The sequence below is a fragment of the Calypte anna genome, chromosome 14 (genome assembly GCF_003957555.1).
Source record: "Calypte anna isolate BGI_N300 chromosome 14, bCalAnn1_v1.p, whole genome shotgun sequence".
NCBI lineage: Eukaryota > Metazoa > Chordata > Aves > Apodiformes > Trochilidae > Calypte > Calypte anna.
The window spans coordinates 1,762,450-1,780,849 of NC_044260.1; the positions used below are offsets into that span (position 1 = coordinate 1,762,450).

The following is an 18,400-nucleotide window of genomic DNA, read 5'->3' on the forward strand; positions in this document are numbered from 1 at the left end:
TTTTCTTTTCTGCTCCAGACATGGCACATTTGCAGACGAGGCAGCAAATAGTCACGACTGCCCAAATTTGAAATTGTTGATTCAGAAAGCGCCAGGAAAGGCAGAACATTTCTCAGCTCCATCCCACCCCTGGAGTCGCTGGTGTTATGAGTGGGTTGGTTATTGGGGCAGCAAGTTTCTTTTAAAATGCAGAGTTTTGAGGCTGTTAAGCTGCCAGCCAGTCCCTGCTGGGTTGCTGGGGACAGTCACAAGTATGAGTGACAGAGTTCCCAGCAGCTCTCGGACTGCCGGAACGTGGGGGACAGCCTTGTGTCCCATCCCCACAATTGTACTGATGTGATGTGGTTGCAGAAGCTGGGGTGATGGTATGTGCAGGGTACAAAGCCCCTCCTTTCCTCACCACCACTCACATCTCCTTGGAGCTGCCTCAGTTTGCTTTCTTATTTTTTTTTTTCTTTTTTTCCAAGGGCTCCGTTTCCCTCCCGGCAGCAGCCGCCGCCGCTGTTGGTTTTTCCATATCCACCGGGAGCCACGCTCCTCGTTAAAGCTGCTCCAGGGCAGGAGGAGGGGAGGGATCCAGTTCCTTCCAACAACACACTGGGGTGAGCAGCAAACATTGACCCATTGAGGAGTCCAGAGGCACTGGACCTGCCAGAGGCTCCTGGGCTCCTTGCTGCAAGCTGACACCTCTTGGCACCCACCTGCACAAAGAGGTGCCTGAGGATTTCAGAGTCCTCTTTAAATGTAAAAGCAGAATAAGAACAACAGCATCATTTTCACATGCCTGTTAGCTGCTTTGTGACTCAGCTGGGGAGCCCAGGAAAGGAGTTTTTCAGGCACTGATTTGCCTCCACTCATTCCCTTTCCGGGGCTTGTTTATCTGTATTTATTAATCCATCCAAGTCTTAAAACAGTTTAGAAAGTCGTTTAGTCTTTACTTTTCTCCCTCCAAGCTTAGGAGAGGAGGACTGTGAATTTTTTAATGAGACTCTTTTCAAAGTGTTTGCTGGCTGTGGAAACCAAAGGGCTGAAAACAAATTGATACAAGTCTCAGCTTTATAACCAGGCTGCCCTTGAGTTCCCTTGGCAGTGACTTAACTTCCAGTGTCCTGAACCTCTGGTAGCTGATATTCCTTTCCTAGATTGCTGCAGACCAATCCAAGCAAGGGAGAAGGATGCTAATTCTATCTACCATGTGAGTGCTGGGCTTGCTGGGGGCTGAGTCCTCATGGGGAAGAAGGGGAAATTAATTTACATTCAAAACTCTTGGCCTCCTCTGCCTAAACGTGGCCGTGTTTTCTTTTTTGTCCTGTGAAACACAGGTTTTTAAAATGGTACTTCTGTGCTTGGCTTTTTCTCCCTTGCCTCCTCCCAGTTGCTTTGCCTTAGGGACCAGCTGGAGGTGTGGATGTGCTGCAGGTGAATGGGGTGTTGGAGTCACGTTTTGGGAGTCAGGATGTGCTGTTGGATATAAGATGTTTATAGAGAAATATTTCAGCCCTTAGCACTTTATAACAAATGCAGGACGGGGGCTTTGCTCTGCCTCTTTCAGGTATCTGTTGTGGGGTAGATGCTGACTTCCAAAAAAAAGATGTGGGAAAACATGTCAGGACACTTCTGGATTTCAGTCCAGACCCTGTGCAGACACTCAGTCAGGTTTTAAATCTGGTTTTGTCTATGGGATTATCAGCTTTGCCCATGAAGCTTCAGGGCTTGTGAGTTGGAACTGTGTGTGTGCCAAAAAGGATGCTGGAGTGGTCCAAGGTTGCTGGTCCTTCAGATGAGTGTGTCCCTACAGCATCCATCACATTGTTTGTGGGCAGGGAACATCAGAAATGGGGTTTTATGTGGGCTACATATCGAGAGCTTCTGCTCTAGGAGAGGACTATGTAGCCTTCTATTTTTAACTGGAAGATTCTGGTTTCTTTCTTTCTTCACATGGGATCGCCTTCAAATAATTAAGTTCTATAAGATCAGCCACAGTAATGTTACTATGGAGAAAATGATTTGGAGCAGTTTTGATACATATGCTGGCAGGGAGGTGAGGAAATGGAAAAAATGGTTCAGCAAGGAGGGGAGGGATTGTTGGGGGGATGAGGACTTGGGGCTGGTGTGAGCTCAGCTGCCTTCACAGCCCGGGCACATCTGCTGAAGGATGATGATGGATTGTAAAGCATCTTTCTAAGTCTGATTAAAATGATCCCTGTCCACATTTTTCTGCAGTGTCTCCTCCAGCCAGGAGGGTACCACAGCCTCTCTGGTTGATATATCTGGCCCAGAGAGGCTCCTGGTGCTTTCCAGAGCCCTCTTCCCAGGTTTGCTGGTTCCTGATCCCTGGGAGCAAGAGGTTATGAACAGTGGTACCAACTTGACATGCAGCAGTGGTTAGCAGTCCATAACTATTTTTTCCCCTAAATATAGGAGGAAATCACTGGCTATGGTGAACTGTAGCTGTCTCAATGGCAAGTGGTGCTAAAGATTTCTTATTTCCTTTCTTATTTGTCAATTGAATGTTAATTAGCTCAGTGACTTGGAAATGTGTTAATCACCAGTAGGTTGGAGCAACTCTTTTCTTTTGGGGTTGGTGCATACTTGTAGTGCACTGAGCTGCTTGTGTGGGCGAGGAGCTTACTTTTTAAATATTTTATGGAAGGCACAAAGTCTCAAAGGTGTTTTATGTGGCAAGCTAAAGATGTAATTTAATAACAACAAATAGTTGAGGGGTTATTCGGGTAAAGTTTGCCTCTGTGCAGAAATGCTGAAGAATGCAATGGAGGATCCAAATTCCCTATGGATGGCACGCTGCTGTCTGTTGCCCCCAAAAGGATGAGCCTGTGGCTTTGTTTATTTGAGTGCTCTTTTTGTGGTAGAGTCTGATCCTGAGGTCTTTGCTTTGCACTGCTGGGTGTCTGTAGCACACAGGGTCACTGCCTGGGGGACATCTGCCACTGGGACCTGGCATAGAATCATAGAAGTGGCTGGGTTGGAAGGGACCTCAGAGATCATCAAGTCCAGCCCTTGATCCACTCCCCCCGTGGTTCCCAGCCCATGGCACTCAGTGCCACACCCAGGCTCTTTGGAAAGATCTCCAGACACGGAGAATCCACTACTTCCCTGGGCAGCCCATTCCAATGCCTGATCACCCTCTCCAGAAAGAAATTCTTTCTCATCTCCAACCTAAACCTCCCCTGGCACAACTTGAGACCCTTTGTGCCCTCTTGTCTTGCTGAGAGTTGTCTGGGAAAAGAGCCCAACCCCCCCCTGGCTCCAACCTCCTTTCAGGGAGTTGGAGAGAGTGATGAGGTCTCCCCTGAGCCTCCTCTTCTCCAGCCTTAACACCCCCAGCTCCCTCAGCCCTTCCTCACAGCAATTCTGCTGGATCCCTTCACAGCCTCCTTGCTCTTCTCTGGACCTGCTCCAGCACCTCAATCTCCTTCCTGAGCTGAGGGGCCCAGAACTGGACACAGGACTCAAGCTGTGGCCTCCCCAGGGCTGAGCACAGGGGCAGAATCCCTTCCCTGGACCTGCTGGCCACGCTGTTCCTGAGCCAGCCCAGGATGCCATTGGCCTTCTTGGCCACCTGGGCATCTGGGAGAGGTTTCCAAAGGTAGTTCAGGGGACTGAACCCCCTGGCCACTTGCACATTGTGGTTGGGATGGTAATAAACCACATTTCTCTAGATAAAGATTGTTGTTGTTGTTCTGTCCAAAAGCCGACGTGCATAGAAACTTACTGAAAATTCAGATTTCAGGAGAGGAAAAAAAGAAATTTTAAAAGACGTTTTAAAAGTCTCTGTAGACATCTTTTCTGCTCCCACCAGCTATCCCTTGCTTGGCACTGAGTTAGAAAAGAAAAGATCAACTACAAACCCCTGCTCTTCCCTCCTGGCAGCTGGCAGGAGTTTGGGCACTGCCTCCATTCCCTTCCAGCTTCTGGAGCAATACAGGAACCAAGATTTGTCTTGCAAAGGGAAGGGATTATAAAAGAAATACAAGTGATTTGTAATAAAGGTAGTTTTGTAGCAGAAGTGGCAGAAAATGTCATTACTGGGCAGGTGGGGTTGCAGGGGGACACCATGGGACAGGGAGACCTCTCTTCTGTCCTGGATGATTCAAGATAGCTTTGATTTAATGCAGCTTTTATTTTAATATTGAATTTTAGCCACTTCACTTTTTTTTCTGTCCTCCTTTCCTCCTATAACTTCTGCTGTGTCTTTATTAGGCTTTCTGCTCTGATCCCTCACTTCCTCAGTATTTCCAAGGCATTCAGCAGAACCAGGTCCCAGACGTGGACAAACTGCTGTCCAAACAAAAATCCCAAGGGTTTTGTGTGCAAACATGCTTGGGATGAGCAAATGAGACAGCTCTGAGCTCACCCTCACCTTCTTGTTTGCTCTTTCTTGGCAGTCAGATGCTGAAAAACCGGGCTGAGACAGTTGGAATCATCCATAAATTACTGGCAGAAAGGGTGGCACATGACAGAGGGCAGGGGCTGTGTGTAACAGAGCTGCAGGGCTTTGCAAATGATAATTTTCCAAATTATTTAAATACTTGGGTAGGCAGAGACATGCGTGGGGGGTGGCCTGATCCCACCGCTGCTCTTTTGCTCTCCGAATTTCTTGCGGACAGTTGGGTTTGCTTGATTTTGTCCTTGATTTAAGTGCAGCTGGAAAGGCAGCTTAGGCTGTATTTAATAACGAGTCCTTCAACACAGAGAGGTGCAGAAAGTAATTTGTCCCTTTGCCAAGCCCCAGAAAGAATGGGCATTTTGTTCCTGGCTTCGTGGTGATTTTTACCTGGGTGTATTATGGCAAGAGAGAAAGACTTGTGCTACTGTTACCCTGCCCTCTGTGTTGATTTATTGAAACTGGAGCCTGTGAGTGGCGAGGTGTGTGCTCTGACATGGAATTTCTAGGAGAAATATACAATCAGCCTGGTTATTATTTTTTTGCCCTCCTCCATGCTCTTGGGCGTCTTTCCAGCTTTTGCACTGAGGAACAAGACTTGAAATTAGTCTGGAGTTTTAACACAATGCAGCTTGGCCTTCCTATTCCCAGCGTTTTTGGTTTGGGTGGTTTTTTTTTTATCAAACGTCTGGTGTTCTCGTTTCATCTCCATCCCCTTGCTCACCTGCTCTGAAATGGATACTTTCTTCTTTTTCTTTCTTTCTTTTTTTTTGTTTTTAGAGGTACGAGCAGTTGTCCTGCAAGGTTGAAACTAAGCTTTGCTGTGATTTAAATGTCATTGTTCCCCCTCCCTGTGCATCCACATGGGCTCTGGTTGCCTTTGCCAGTGGGAGCATCCAGGCCACCCATCATCTTGGTGCTCCTGATGGAGCCAGACCTCCCCTGGATGCAGGATTTGCCTGTTTCTGTGACCAAGGATATGCCATGCTCTGCCTCAGAGGAGGTTGGAGGAAGAGGAGGAGCCAGGCTGGGCAGAAAATGAGTTTTCTGGGATTATTGAACAGGACCTGGCTGCTTGCAGTGGAGCAGAGTGGTAGAGGTTGGACTAGAGCTTGGACATCACCTGATCCAAGCCCTGCTCACGTGTGATAGCACCAAGCTGGAGATGCACAGGGATATTTTCTCTTATTTAGGTAATTCTCAAGTTGTAGAAACTTGGGATGCTGACACTGAAGCAATTTTACTTACAAGATTAATGGCAAAATGGGATAAATTTGTTGGGCTGTAAAAGAACTTTATCTCTTGTTTAAGTAGAAGCACATGTGAAAGGCAGGAGGAGGGTTTGGGGGGTGAGAGGGTGTAGCTGGTCTTTTTGGTAGTGCTTTACTTTGATTTATGTGCTCATATAGAAATATAATTTTGTATCTGCTTTGAGAAGCTGATAAAGATGGGTTTCCTCCAGGTTGAAATTACTTACTGGGCAAGTTTTAACTCTTGGAGGAAAGCTTTGGTCTTGGTTAGAGCCAGCAGGGTTACATTGTGAACAAGCCTAGAATCTGTTCCCTTTAGCAAATTCTTGATAAAGAAACGTGGAGTTTGAGCAGGGCAAACAAAATAAATGTTCACCATTAGCAGGTTTCTGTTAATTACTGTCCCACACAGGGATTAGTAGTATTTGTGATTGCCAAGTTAAAGCACTTCCACAGGCTTTTTCTCCATGGAAAACATCTCAGCCTTTGGAGACATGGAGTCATTCAGCAGGACACTTATCCACATGTTTAGGTTGAGTCCTGAAGCCCCCGTTTGCCAAGGGATCAGGACCACCACGGTGGCAGTGACTTCATGAAGGGCAGTTGGGGTGATGAGATGCAATTTTAGGGAGCACACATAGGATGGAGAGCTGGACCTGTTGATGTAGATGGAGATGATGATGATATAGAGAGTGCAGCAGCTCAGGAGAGGTCCCGAGTTGTCCTTCCCACTTTTTTCTCTTCCAGTTTGATCAATGGCAAAAAGCTGCCGGCCCTCTCGGGCGAAAGATCTGCTCCCAAGTAATGATGTCCAGCTGTACTGACAAAATGTGATTGCTCATCAGTTTGGTTGATGACTTAATCTGGGGCTGATTAGCATCTTGGAGGCTGGCCAGACAATCAAAAATGATGCATAGTTTTGCTGCAGGCCACAGTTTATTTAACATTTTCGCATCCTCGTGTAGCGGCGGAGGCGCGCGCTGCAATGCACGAGGTTTGGGGGCTGGGGGGGGGGAGGACCAGGCTCTTATTGCAAGGAGGAGGAGGTGAGCTGGGGTGGCTTGGCTTTGTGTCACTGGGTCATAGCTGTGTTGGTGGCTGGGGCATCACTGGGAAAAGGTTTGGAGCCTCCAGGGGCTTTGCTCCCAGCAGAAGCTGTCGGTGCCCTTGGGGTAATGCTAAATCTGTAAGAGCAGTAAAAATCATTGAATCACAGGATCAGTGAGGTTGGAAAGGAGCTCTGAGATACCAAATCCAACCCTTGATCCACTCCCCCTGTGGTTCCCAGCCCATGGCACTCAGTGCCACATCAGTCTCCTCTTAAAACCTCCAGGGACGGAGAATCCACCCCCTCCTTGGGCAGCCCATTCCAATGCCTGATCACCCTCTCTGGAAAGAATTTCTTCCTAAAGAAGTTTCCTCCTAAAAATCCTCCACTCCCCAGGGCAAAAAACCTGCTTTGTTAAGCAACTGAATACATTTTTTTGATTCTCCTTGGAGCTTCCAGCCTCATCACCACAATAAGGCTTCTTTGCTGCCGGGATGGGTTGGGAAGCACGGGAGGCTGGACACGGTGGGGACAACATCTCCAGCTGCTGGTGGGGCTGCTGGAGGCAGCCCAGCTCCTGCTTGGCAAGGGTTAAAAGTGGAGCTGGGACTGCTGGAAGACTTCAGTTGTTTCACATTAGGCTGGGCAGCCCTGGCTGCCTTCCGTGCTCTGGGAGCTGAGTCCCCAGTGTTAAATCTGCGTAACCGATGCCGCGCAACTGGCACCAGCCTTGACCACAAGTGGCCGTTAAAATAAACATCCCTGGGCTTAACTGACAGGCAGGCTCAAGGAGAAACAGGGACTGCATGACGGGGAATATTAAATACCCAGCAAGAACCTAAACTTCAGCAGACAAACACCCCACCCCACCCCACGTCCCCCTCCCTTTTTGCCTCCCCGTCAATGGGCGCAGTGTTTGGGGCGGGCGCGTGCCGCTCCCGGGGGTGAGGGGCTGGTGCCAGCAGGGTGGGAATATGCAAGAAATCCAACCCCAAAAACCCATCCCCGGGTAAACACGGCCACGGGAGCCCCGCCGAGGCACGAGGGACAGGGCAGTGGTGGCCGGAAGGCAGGAGGAGGATGGAGGCTGCCATCCCTAGGTTGCTTGGGTGCTGTGCTTCTGCTCCGCAGTGTTGGTGTGGGTGCTGTGCTTCTGCTCCAGGGTGATGTTTGGGTGTTAGGAAAGGAGGTAAAAGGCTTTATTTAAAATGAGATGTTTGGCTCAGGTCGTCAGGTTTATTTATAACGATGATTTGTGAGCTCTCCAAGTCAGGACAAGCGTGAGGGCATTATTATGTCCATGGGGATGGTGGAGCGACACATTTATTGGGTGGGATTTCTCTGCCTACAGAATTTGTTTTTTTATTTTATTTTTTTTTAAGACAAGCACAGAAACAAGCAGCACTTTAAAAACAGGCAAGGCGATTACACAAGTGCAATACTTGATGGACCTGGAGGCATCTGACCATTCAGATGGTGCTGGTAGGAGAGACCTCACCCAACCCTGAAGGTGACCTGAAGTTCCTCTTGGTTAACAAACTACCCCAGCTCATGCTGCTTAAAATCCATCAGGTTTTTGTGCCAGAAGGTAAACCACCAAAGTTATGAAGAATATACTTGTAAATCCATTCCTAAATTGTCCTTAAAAATGTAAGTTATTATTATTTTTACCCAAGGCAGGCCTTGAGCAGAGTGAGGCCATTTAGAACAAGCCCATCCTTTTATCCAGGTGTCCGAAGATTCCCCAGCCTGTTTCCTGGCACTATTTAATATTTTTCTGTGTCACTGTGTATATTCCCACCAAATTGTCATGTCTTTATAAGAAGTCACTGTTTTGAGCCCTTTGGATTTTCCTGGGAAGATGCAGTGCCTGTTTAAAGGCTGTGGACATGCAGTTCCTTGGTGAGAGGGAGCAGAACTTGCTGCTGGATCCATCCAGCTGCTGGAAGACTTTGTGCCTCGGCTCCTCATAGCAAGGAGTTTTCTAGTGGGTTGTTTTATATGTCCTAAATCCTTGCAGCCTGCATCCTTTGGTAGTGGGGAGAAAGCTTAAAACAGAAGCTCTGCTAAGCTTTTGGCTTCATCTTTGGGACCAGCTACCTGGTTTGGGTTTGTTTTTTTTTGCTGTCTTGTTTTCTAACACAGGAGGTGACACTTGCTACACAGGAGGTGACACTTGCTGCTTTCCAGGCTCTTGTGCTTTGACAGATTTTTTCTGTCTTTTTCTTTTTGTCTTAGGAAACAAAAGGTTTCTTTTTATCCCCCCTTGCTCTGTAAGTGTTCTTAGGCCTGAATCTCCTCTTCATCTGAGTTCTGAATCAGCCTCAGCGTGTCCTGCAGAGCTGATGCCTCAAGCAGATGTAAAGCAACCTCAACCTGAGCATCTTTAAGTATCCAGTGGAAGGCATGGGTAATTTCTGTGCCCATTTAAAAGGCCTTTTTGACCAAAAATCACAGGGAAATGTTATTGCCAGCTCACAGCTTATCCACAGAGCTTTACAACATCAGCTATAGAGAAATAGCTAAATTTGTAAAATACTGTGGAGTGAAATGGACAGAGTTATCTTGGTGTCTATACCCATGGAGTTTCTAGAATGGGAATAAGGTTTAGCAGGTGTTATGTTATCTATATATCCAATGTGGACTGAATTGATATAGCCATTTAGGATTAAAAAAAAAAAAATAAATTATATCTTCATTATAACCATGCAAGATCTGGCAATAAAAGGGAAAGTGTATTTGGCAGTTGTCAGGAGGTGCTGCTGAAAAATAGGCTGAGAGGATACATGAAACAAGATGAGAACATGCTAGAAACCTCAATTTCAGTGGCTAAAGCAAAGAGGTGTGGGCTGCAGGAACACCTCTCCCATGGCTCAGGGTTTTTTGTATTCTGGAAGAACATTCTAAGTTCCAGTCAGCAGCTTTAGGGGAGCACGAGGCAGCTCTTCATAAAACATCCAGAGGATGGATGGGCACTGACCAGCATTGGGGTCACTCTTTTGTGTGTTACAGCCTTTCAGTAACATCTCAGCACTGGGCTCACTCCTTGGTTTCATCTCAATATGAAAGTTTCATTTTACATTATTCTTCTTTTTCTGGTTTGGCTCAAAGTCTCCTCAACAAAGCCCAGAAATGGCCACGCTTCAGGCAGATTTCCCAATCAATGTCTGATCTAAAACAAAAATGCTGCCTCATAAACACTCTTAACCATATTTCAGAAACAGTTTGTGGAGGGGAAAAAATCCTCCAAAGCTTTAAAGAAATAAAACTTACTAAATTGTTACTAACATAAAGACAAGATGAACACTCAAACCCGATGTTGAGTATAACATGGACCAGAAGAGAATATGGTTTAGAGGGGACATTAGGAAAATCCCTTTCCCAGAAAAAATGATAGGACACTGGAATGGGCTGCCCAGAGAAATGGCTGAGTCCCCATCCCTGGATGTGTTTAAGGGTCTCTTAGATGTGGTGTTGGGGGATATTATTTAGGGGAGAACTTTGTAGGGTAGGGATGACAGTTGGACTCAATGATCCCAAGGGTCTCTTCCAGCTTGAAAGATTCTATGATTTGGGGCATGCTCTGTCTCTTGGGCAGCTGGAGAGTTAAACCAGGCAGCCCGTGACACCAAGTTTCCCCCTCCTGCCTCTGGTGCTGGATTTGGCACGGAGCGCAGTGGCGTTCCAGTTGGGAGGCTTCAAATGACCATCCAGGTAGTCAGTTCCTCGTGGCACAATTTGCCCTTTGTGACTGAGGTTTATGAAAGATCTCCCTGTTTGTCTCAAGTTGTGAAAAAAAAAAAAAAAAAAAAAAAAAAAAAAAAGACACAACCCAACTGCAAACATCCAGGCCACGAAACTCCCTAATCCAAACCCCAGCACGAGCCGGGGGCTTTGCTGGCATTCACCACCCCTGGGTTTTGCCCATGTGTTCCTTGGCCTGGTGCTGAACATCATATTTATGAGTCCTCAGCAGAGAAGAAAAAAAAAAAACAACCCTCTGAAGGAGATATAGTCCTGGTTTTAGCAGTGGGCTTTTAAAAAGAAAAAAAAAATAAAAAACTGAAGTAATGAGAGCCTTTGGGAGAGCAGCCATGGTCCAATTTTAGTGTCTTGAGTAATAGGTTGAAGTCCAGGGTCTGCCTGAGCAGGCAGAGATGTTGGAAAGATGTTGGTAAAGATATTCTTCCACCCTCTCTCTAAAGCCTTGGGTTTGTCCTTCAAATCATGTCCCCAGGGGGGGAGAAGGGACTTGCTGTGTTGAGAGGGTCTCTGGTGTAGATGGAAAGTGGGCATTGAGTGGTCCCACCTTGATTCAAGAGCATGGGTGATGCTGGTTCCTGGGGTGCCTCATGAAATCTGGGGCAAAATGTTGAGATCCTTCCCTTCAAAGCACTTTGAATAAGAACCTGCCTGAGCTTTAGTGCTGGAGAAGTCAAGCACTCTTATCCCAGTCCACTTGCTGGTGGAGCTTTGTGTCTTAAAAATGGTAAATGCTTGTGTTGTCCTGGCTCTGTTTGCTCTCCTTTCAGCTGCTTATTCCTGGGATTTGGCAGGACACAGACCATGGGACAGTGTAGCTGGGGCCTTTTAGCTGATTTTCCAGTTCCTGAGAAGGGGGAACCCCATGGGAGCTACTGAACCCATCAGCATCCTCATGTACCAAAGCCATAGCTCTGGCCTGCAGGAGAACAGACTCAATGAACCCCAAATAATGTGTATTAAAAGAAAATGTAAGATGGCAGAGGCCACATGAACAGAGGTATTTTCTAGCTGTCTAGTCTAACGTTTGGTATCATTTTTCTCTAGGATTACAGGGGCTTTCACCTCATAAATTTGTGCCTGTTTGAGGTCGTTAATCTTTCTTTACATGTTGCCTTGCAATTTTAGAGCTTTGCCACCATCTGGGATCACATTTTAAATGGAGTTTCCACTCAGTACGTCCCTTTTCGTGAAATTATTTATACATAGAGAAATATATATTAAATATATCAGGACTGGGTTGTTTTGAAACATTTGCAGTGCTTTCGTAAGGGCTTACCTCGTGTGGAAAAACTTGTCCTCTCTAATCAGGAGCCATAACAGGGGCCAATTAAGGGATCACATTTGCAATATGCTTTTAAATGGCAATTTAAAATATTGGGGAGTGACCTGCCTTGAGATCTGCTGGGAAAGGTGTTTCTTTGTCAGGAAATCTTGGGAGGAGGAGATGCCCCAGGGAAACACCAGTGGCCATCAAGCCGTGGTGATGGCTGGAGAAGGATTGCTGCCTTTGGGATGGGACCTTCTTGGTAAGGACAAACTGCTTTTAGTTCATGTTTTTTACAGATGTACCTTCCACCCTTCTCCACTCCCTAACCCAAACGTGACTCATCTCTGGTCCTCTTCACAAACAAACCTTCTCCCCAAAGGCATCAATGCCCCACAGTTGGTTGCACCAGCTTCTTTTGGCCCCTACCAGAGCCATGCTGTCTGTTCCAGGCCTCCCTAATTATTTTTTAAGGGATTTTGAACAAATAAATAGCCTGAGCAGTTCAGTGGTTCCTTGTGTAATTTTAGCTCTGGACTCCTCCAAGAATGTACAGAATAAATAGGTGAATCTGTAATGCATCCACAGTGAACTCCACACACATTGAGGGGCTCGCAGGCACGCTATGGAGGAGCAGAGTCAATAAACAGGTATTCTGTGGGCCCTGGAAATGTGGTCTTTATTACTGGGGAAGGATAGTTCTGCCCAGGAGGCATGGTGCAGTCTGGAAAAGCAAACAGAACCTCTGTAGATCCTTCTGCCCCCGCCCAACTTGTTGGAGGAATTCAAAAATCCATCATCTCAGGGTACCCCCAGGGAAAGGACATCCTGGCTGGTGCTGCTGTGCATCAGGGGTTGGCTCACCACGAGCAGAGCTTGGATGTCAGGGATGTTGCAGGAAGGTTTCACCTACGCTGGTGACTTTGCAAGTTTGTGAACAGGAAAAAAAAAAACAAAACCCAAACAAAAAACCTCCCAAACAACAAGTAAAATAATAATAATTCCTCGGGATATTTTAAAACACCAAGGCATGAAATTGCCCAGAAGAATTTTCTCCCAAGACCCTTTCCCCTCCAGCATCTGTAGCTGCATGTGCAGCCATCATTCCCCAAGAAACCCAATGCCCAGACGTGAATCATTGCTCTGATTTTTCATGCTTTTAACTTCTCAGAGCTGAGGCTTCGCTCGGGCGGGAGAAGCAGGGACCTGTTTCAGCTTTGAAAATCCTTTAGATGGAGAGACGGGCTGGGGAAAGGAGTTAAAAATGAAGCAGCAGATTTATATATATAAAAAAAAGGAAAAATATATGTTCTACATCTGAAGTTTATTTAGGTCCTTTGGGAGAGTGGCGCGGCACTACGTCTCTACTAAATTGCCAACATTTTATGGTCGTGCTGGCACCATGTCAAACACACATCTCCTTGGCCTGGGTTGCTGTCTTAAAGCAGGCAGATTCCAGTATGTTTTTCTATGAACTGAATATTACCATTGACTGGAGAAGGGAAGCTCTGCCCAACCAGAAGATGTAGGTAACATTTCTTTTCACTACCTCTCTCCAGATCTCATGATTTTGATAAGACCTTAATGAAGAGCCGACCCCCGTGACCCACCTGGACGTTAGGTCTCTGTATGCTTTGATACAGCTTTTTAATTTTTTCTTGTGATTTATTTTAGCTGGAGTCCTATTAATAATCAGGAAGAGTCTCCAAGAGCTTATTTTTACCTGTTGTGTGTGTGTAGGTGGTGGTGGGATGCACGTGGAGCCTTGCACACGTGTAAAATATACACAGCACCAGGGTCTGCTGGGACTTACAGGAGAGGCTGAGCAGTTTGCTGCTCAGTTTCTTTTTGAAACCCTTTCCTAGGTGTGGATCTTGGTGCAGAATCACTGTGTTGTTCATCAGACAAGGATGCTGCAGATGGAGAGTGCCTACCCCAAAGGCTCCTCCACCAGAGGGGAAGCAGGAGCAGCTCTCAGGCATCTCCTCCTGGGCTGAAGAAGAGTTGGGTTACTGGGCTGCACGAGACAGCCAAGCCATGCATCTTCCCACACTTCCCAGCAGCTGTGAGTGGCCCAGTTTATCTCCTTTTCTGCCTCTGGCTCTCCCGCCCGGGGCTGGGAAGCAGTTTCTGCTGGGGCTTGGGAAAGTGGAGCTTTGATCTGCAGATGCATAAGGAGGAAGGGTCAAGATCTGAAGCAGAAGAGACTGGCAGCCAAGCAGCCTGTTGGATCACATTGATCAAATTATGCTCTGTGATGGAGAATCCCTTTTTAGTTTTTTGGTTCAAAGTACAAGAGAACCGAAAGCTTTGCTTTGAAGCTGAGAAGATGAGTTCCTGCCTCAGTGCCTTGGGAAGCTAGAAAACTGCTTCACAGATCATCTGGACCTTCCACAAATGGTCAGGAGAACATTCAGTAATACCTGACAGCCTGGTTTTCCAGGGTGTTCTGGTCTTCACCTCTTCCTGCTTGTGCCAAAAGCTTCTTTCACTTCTGCCTGGTGGAGCCTCCAGTGCCCACAGGTTGTTACTGAGGTGCCTGGTGCACCATGGTAATCCTGTTTCTTTTGACCCACTAATTACTTCCTCCCATCATTTATTCATATTTGCTATTCTTCCAGTTTCCTTCTGGTTTGTGCTATTTTTCTGCCATTAGGTGCCCTGAGAGCTGAATGTTTTGGTTGAGTAGGAGCCTTTCAGTGGGGAAAGAAATGATGGTGCCTAGAGCATATTTATGGAGTGTTTATTAATATTATGGAATAATTATGGAATACTGCTTGTATGCCATACAAGCCAGGTTCCTGTGCCATGCACCCTGAGGGATGTTTTGGGAATCTGTCCTCAGTCTTTTAATATTAATTCAAAGTGTGCTTTGGGTTATCTGAACCAAGAGATGATCTGCATTTGCCTTATAGAAATGTGTAGAACAGTGCTTTTTTTTTTTTATTTTATTTTTTTTTTTCACCTTTTTGAAACCAATTCATTCCCAACCATCTCCTGGCTTTGGAAAGCCACCTGGTGGGTATGGAATGTTGATGCTTGGAGGAGCAAGTGTTTCCAACTCCTAAACTTCCAACTCCAGATCATCATGGAGTGAAGGAGGGCAAAACCTCCTTGTTGCAGAGGATAAAACTTCCTTGATGGATCTCTGGGCTCCTCACTTGTGATGTGGGGAGGAAAAGGTCTCCCTGAGCCTCCTTGCATGGGACTTATGGCACCAGGGCAGCAAGAATTAACATCCCCAAGTCCTGCCTGAGCAGGGGGGTGTTGGAGGACAATGTGGGACTTGTTTTCCTGCACACGTGGAGGGAGGGAGGGAGGGAGAGCCTGGTGATTTCCTTGGGCTGAGCTGGGGCATCTACCACTGGGATTAAACACTGGCTGGGAGTTTCTGCAGTGCCATTCCAAGAGGAGAGGCCACGTGCATTTACAGTCCCTGAGAAGAGCCTTTCCCCGGGTGTATAATAGCCTTCTGTTGCCTTTTAGGAGCGTGTAGTTTAGTAAATTAGGAGTCTTCAGGTACTTAGCACTTTAATGGTTCTCACTAAGAACATAATTAAACCATAGACCCCTCAGGGAGGGGAAAAAAAAAAAAAAAAAAAGTTTATTGTGTGTATTTTTAGAATCTGTTACCAGCCCTCATAAAAACCTGGTGGATACGAGGGGCAGAGAACAGGCCTGAGCTGGAGACCCAGAATTCCTCTGTGGCCCCCGCCGCGTGTCACACGTCACAAATCTGCCCTGGGAATGTTGGAATTCATTTCCCCCAATCCTGCTTTCCAAAGGCGTTTGCAGCACAGTTTTTCTCAGCCTGCTTGGAGGTGTTGAGGGGGAGGCAAGAGGTTTTGTTGAATTGCACCTTGTGCTGACACATGAAGTTGTGTTTTTTTTGTTTGTGTGTCGTTTTGTTGTTGTTTTGTTTTAATTTTAAAACATTTTCTGCTTGAGAAGGGGTATCCACAGGCAAGGGCTTGTTGGAGACAAGGGCTCTGCTCTGTTCCTCCCACCCTCCATCTGCCTTGGGCTTGTTTCTTTGGTTGCATCTGACTTGGAGCTGTGTTTTTCTGGCTGGCTGTGTCAAGGAGTTCCCAGTTTTTAATGTGGGGGAACTCCTGGCTGCTTCCAAGGAAGCATCTCCTTACAAAGCAAGGTGGAAAGCTCCAAACAAGCTGGGGGCAGTAATCCTGGAGTGCTTGTCCCTCCTCCCAGGCTCTCACCCCATCACCATGATGTTCCTGTAGGGTTAGGGTTCCTGTAGGGTGTGATGACCCTGGGAATGCCCCATTGGGAACCTTTCCTCTCCAGCCCCATCCATACTCCCCAGGTACCCTCTCCCAGCCCCAACTAGGTGCTGACAGCCCCAAGACAGGGTATTGGGTGCCCCCAGCATGCCCAGACAGCCATTGGCTTAGGTGGAAAATGAGTCCAGAAAACCTTCCAGCATCTTAGGTGCCTGTGCTCAGCACCCCAGGGGTTCACACCTTGCTCTGGGGCTTTGGTCCCCAGCACCCCTTCCCCAGCACATGGGGCTTTCTCCCTGCACCCCTGCTCTCAGCATCTGGAAGGCATAGGGAGGAACATACACACACACACACACTCACACTCATTCTCCTCCCCCAGCAGCCTTTAAAGAAAATTTCTGATGCATGGGAATCACTTCCCCATCACTGCATTTCACCTACTCAAGGTTTACATGCCAGAGAAGTGGATGCAGCAGAAGGGAAGAAAGGTCTCTTGCTGGCAGTGTCCCCATGGGCTCCATCACTGCTCTGATCAAGGACACTTCTTCCCATCTGCCAGAACAGGTGCTGGGGAACCTTGTGTCATTTTTGGGGTGGCTGCTGCTGGTTTAGACTCTTGGGTCTTGCTTGCAGGGAGTGCACTTTCTCACCGCTCTCCTGGCATCATCCCCCCCCCCCAACACTGCCATGGTGTCAGTACTGATAAGGTGAAGGATGGCAATGCTGTAGCACCTGGCAGTGAATTATTAACCCACGCCAGATTTCTGTGTTTGGGTTTTTTCCCCTTCTTTTCCTTCTTCAGGGTGAGAACAAGGCTGCTGTAATAAAGCCTGAACCTCAGCAGACCCGGCCAGGGCTGTTCCCACATGAGCCCCAACACAGCAGAGCCCCAGCTGAGAACTTCCTTCTGTTTCTTGTCCCATTGTGGAAAGACAAGAGGCAGGAATTTTATCTTTCTTGCCTAAAGCACAGAGGATTTGAGGGATGGTTATCTTGAGTCCCAGCCCAAAGCAACCAGAAGGATTTGCTGGCCATGGGTGGCTTTGATGAGAGCATCAGGGTGAGCCAGTGGTGGAGGGGAAGGGGATGGAAGCCCTTTGGGAGCTAAGGGTGGTCTTTGTTCTCAAATAAAAGTGTCATCCCAGCCCTGTGGAGCCACAGGCAGGTGTATCATTGCATAGCACCATCATGTTGTCAGATTTAGTTGCAGGGATGTAATGAGAGGTGCAGAGCTGCCCGTGCTCCGTTGTCCCTGGCCATACCTGCTGCCTGCCTCCAAGGGAGCAGATCCAGCCACAGCTCTGAGCTGCAACCTGTAGAGCTGAGACCTCCACTAGGTCAGTTTTGGTTAATGCTCTCCAAACAACTCAAAATCAGTCGATGTTAAGAAAGCAACCTGCCTTTTTGGAAGGCTAAAAGCATTTCTCAGCAACGTGGGAGCTCACAAATCTCTTTGTGAGCCTCCCTGATGTTCTGGGAATGCTCAAGAGCAGGCCAACAAGCAGATTAACTCAAAACAGGTCTCGTGTGGAGGGGAAGGACCCTGGGTGGCACCTGGGGCACGGGGGGAGCCCTGACCTCCTGCTCCCATGCTGGAGTGGCCTTGGCAGAGCTCCTTGACCCCGACACCGCTCCATCCGGCCCCGGTGTCCGCGGAAGGAAGGATGCGGTCGCCTGTCCCAAGGGGTTCCAGCAGCCTGAAACCCGTAGAAAGCAACAACTTTATTAATCCCAGCTTTGCTAATAAGGAATTACAATAGTTGTGGGATTTGGCAGTGGAAGCTCGCTCGGTTGCCACGCTTCATACAGTGTTTTCCCTGTTTGTTTGGAGTTTTGATTTAGCTACAAATAATTTAAAGATGTTTCGTGTCGCCGTCAATTATAATTTGTGTCTTCATTCTCTCTTTTTTCTTTTTCTTTTGTCACACGTTAGAAAAGTTATTAATGCATTTGAGCTTGTCAGATTTGCTAAGATAAATTGTTGGTTTCTTTCTCTTTTGCTAAAATTGCAGCATCTCGAAGGGGGGGAGCTATTGGTTGGGGTTGGGTTTGTTTTCTTTGTAAAACGTGTGGCTTTGTTGTGCTGGATGGAAGATCTCCCAGTGTCAAAAAAGTTTCAGGCTGATAGAAGAACAACATTGTCACAAGGCCAGGATGTAAATACCTTAAACCAATATAGCATGTTTAGAGGAATTACGCTTTCCTTTCCCAGATAACCATTTTGGAAAGCAACTCTACCACCGCATTTATTTCAAATTTAAACATTTTGAAAGAATATCTCCTAGGTTTGGAAATCTGGTTTCCATTCCTGGCTCTGTTTGACCTGCTGTGTGACCCTGAGAAAGTCTTTTTCTCCGTTCCTGTATCCGCTTAGTTGCTCTGATGAGCCTCAGCACTCATGCAGGGTTTAATGTCCGTCGGTGCCGA

At 47.1% G+C, this 18,400-nt stretch overlaps 2 protein-coding genes across 2 annotated transcripts in view; one reads left to right on the top strand and one right to left on the bottom strand.

Moving 5' to 3' along the window:
* SSTR5 (somatostatin receptor 5) overlaps nucleotides 1-18,400 on the bottom strand; it is a 591,623-nt gene that overhangs the window by 256,369 nt on the left and 316,854 nt on the right. The window lies entirely within an intron of this gene.
* LMF1 (lipase maturation factor 1) overlaps nucleotides 1-18,400 on the top strand; it is a 182,692-nt gene that overhangs the window by 104,228 nt on the left and 60,064 nt on the right. The window lies entirely within an intron of this gene.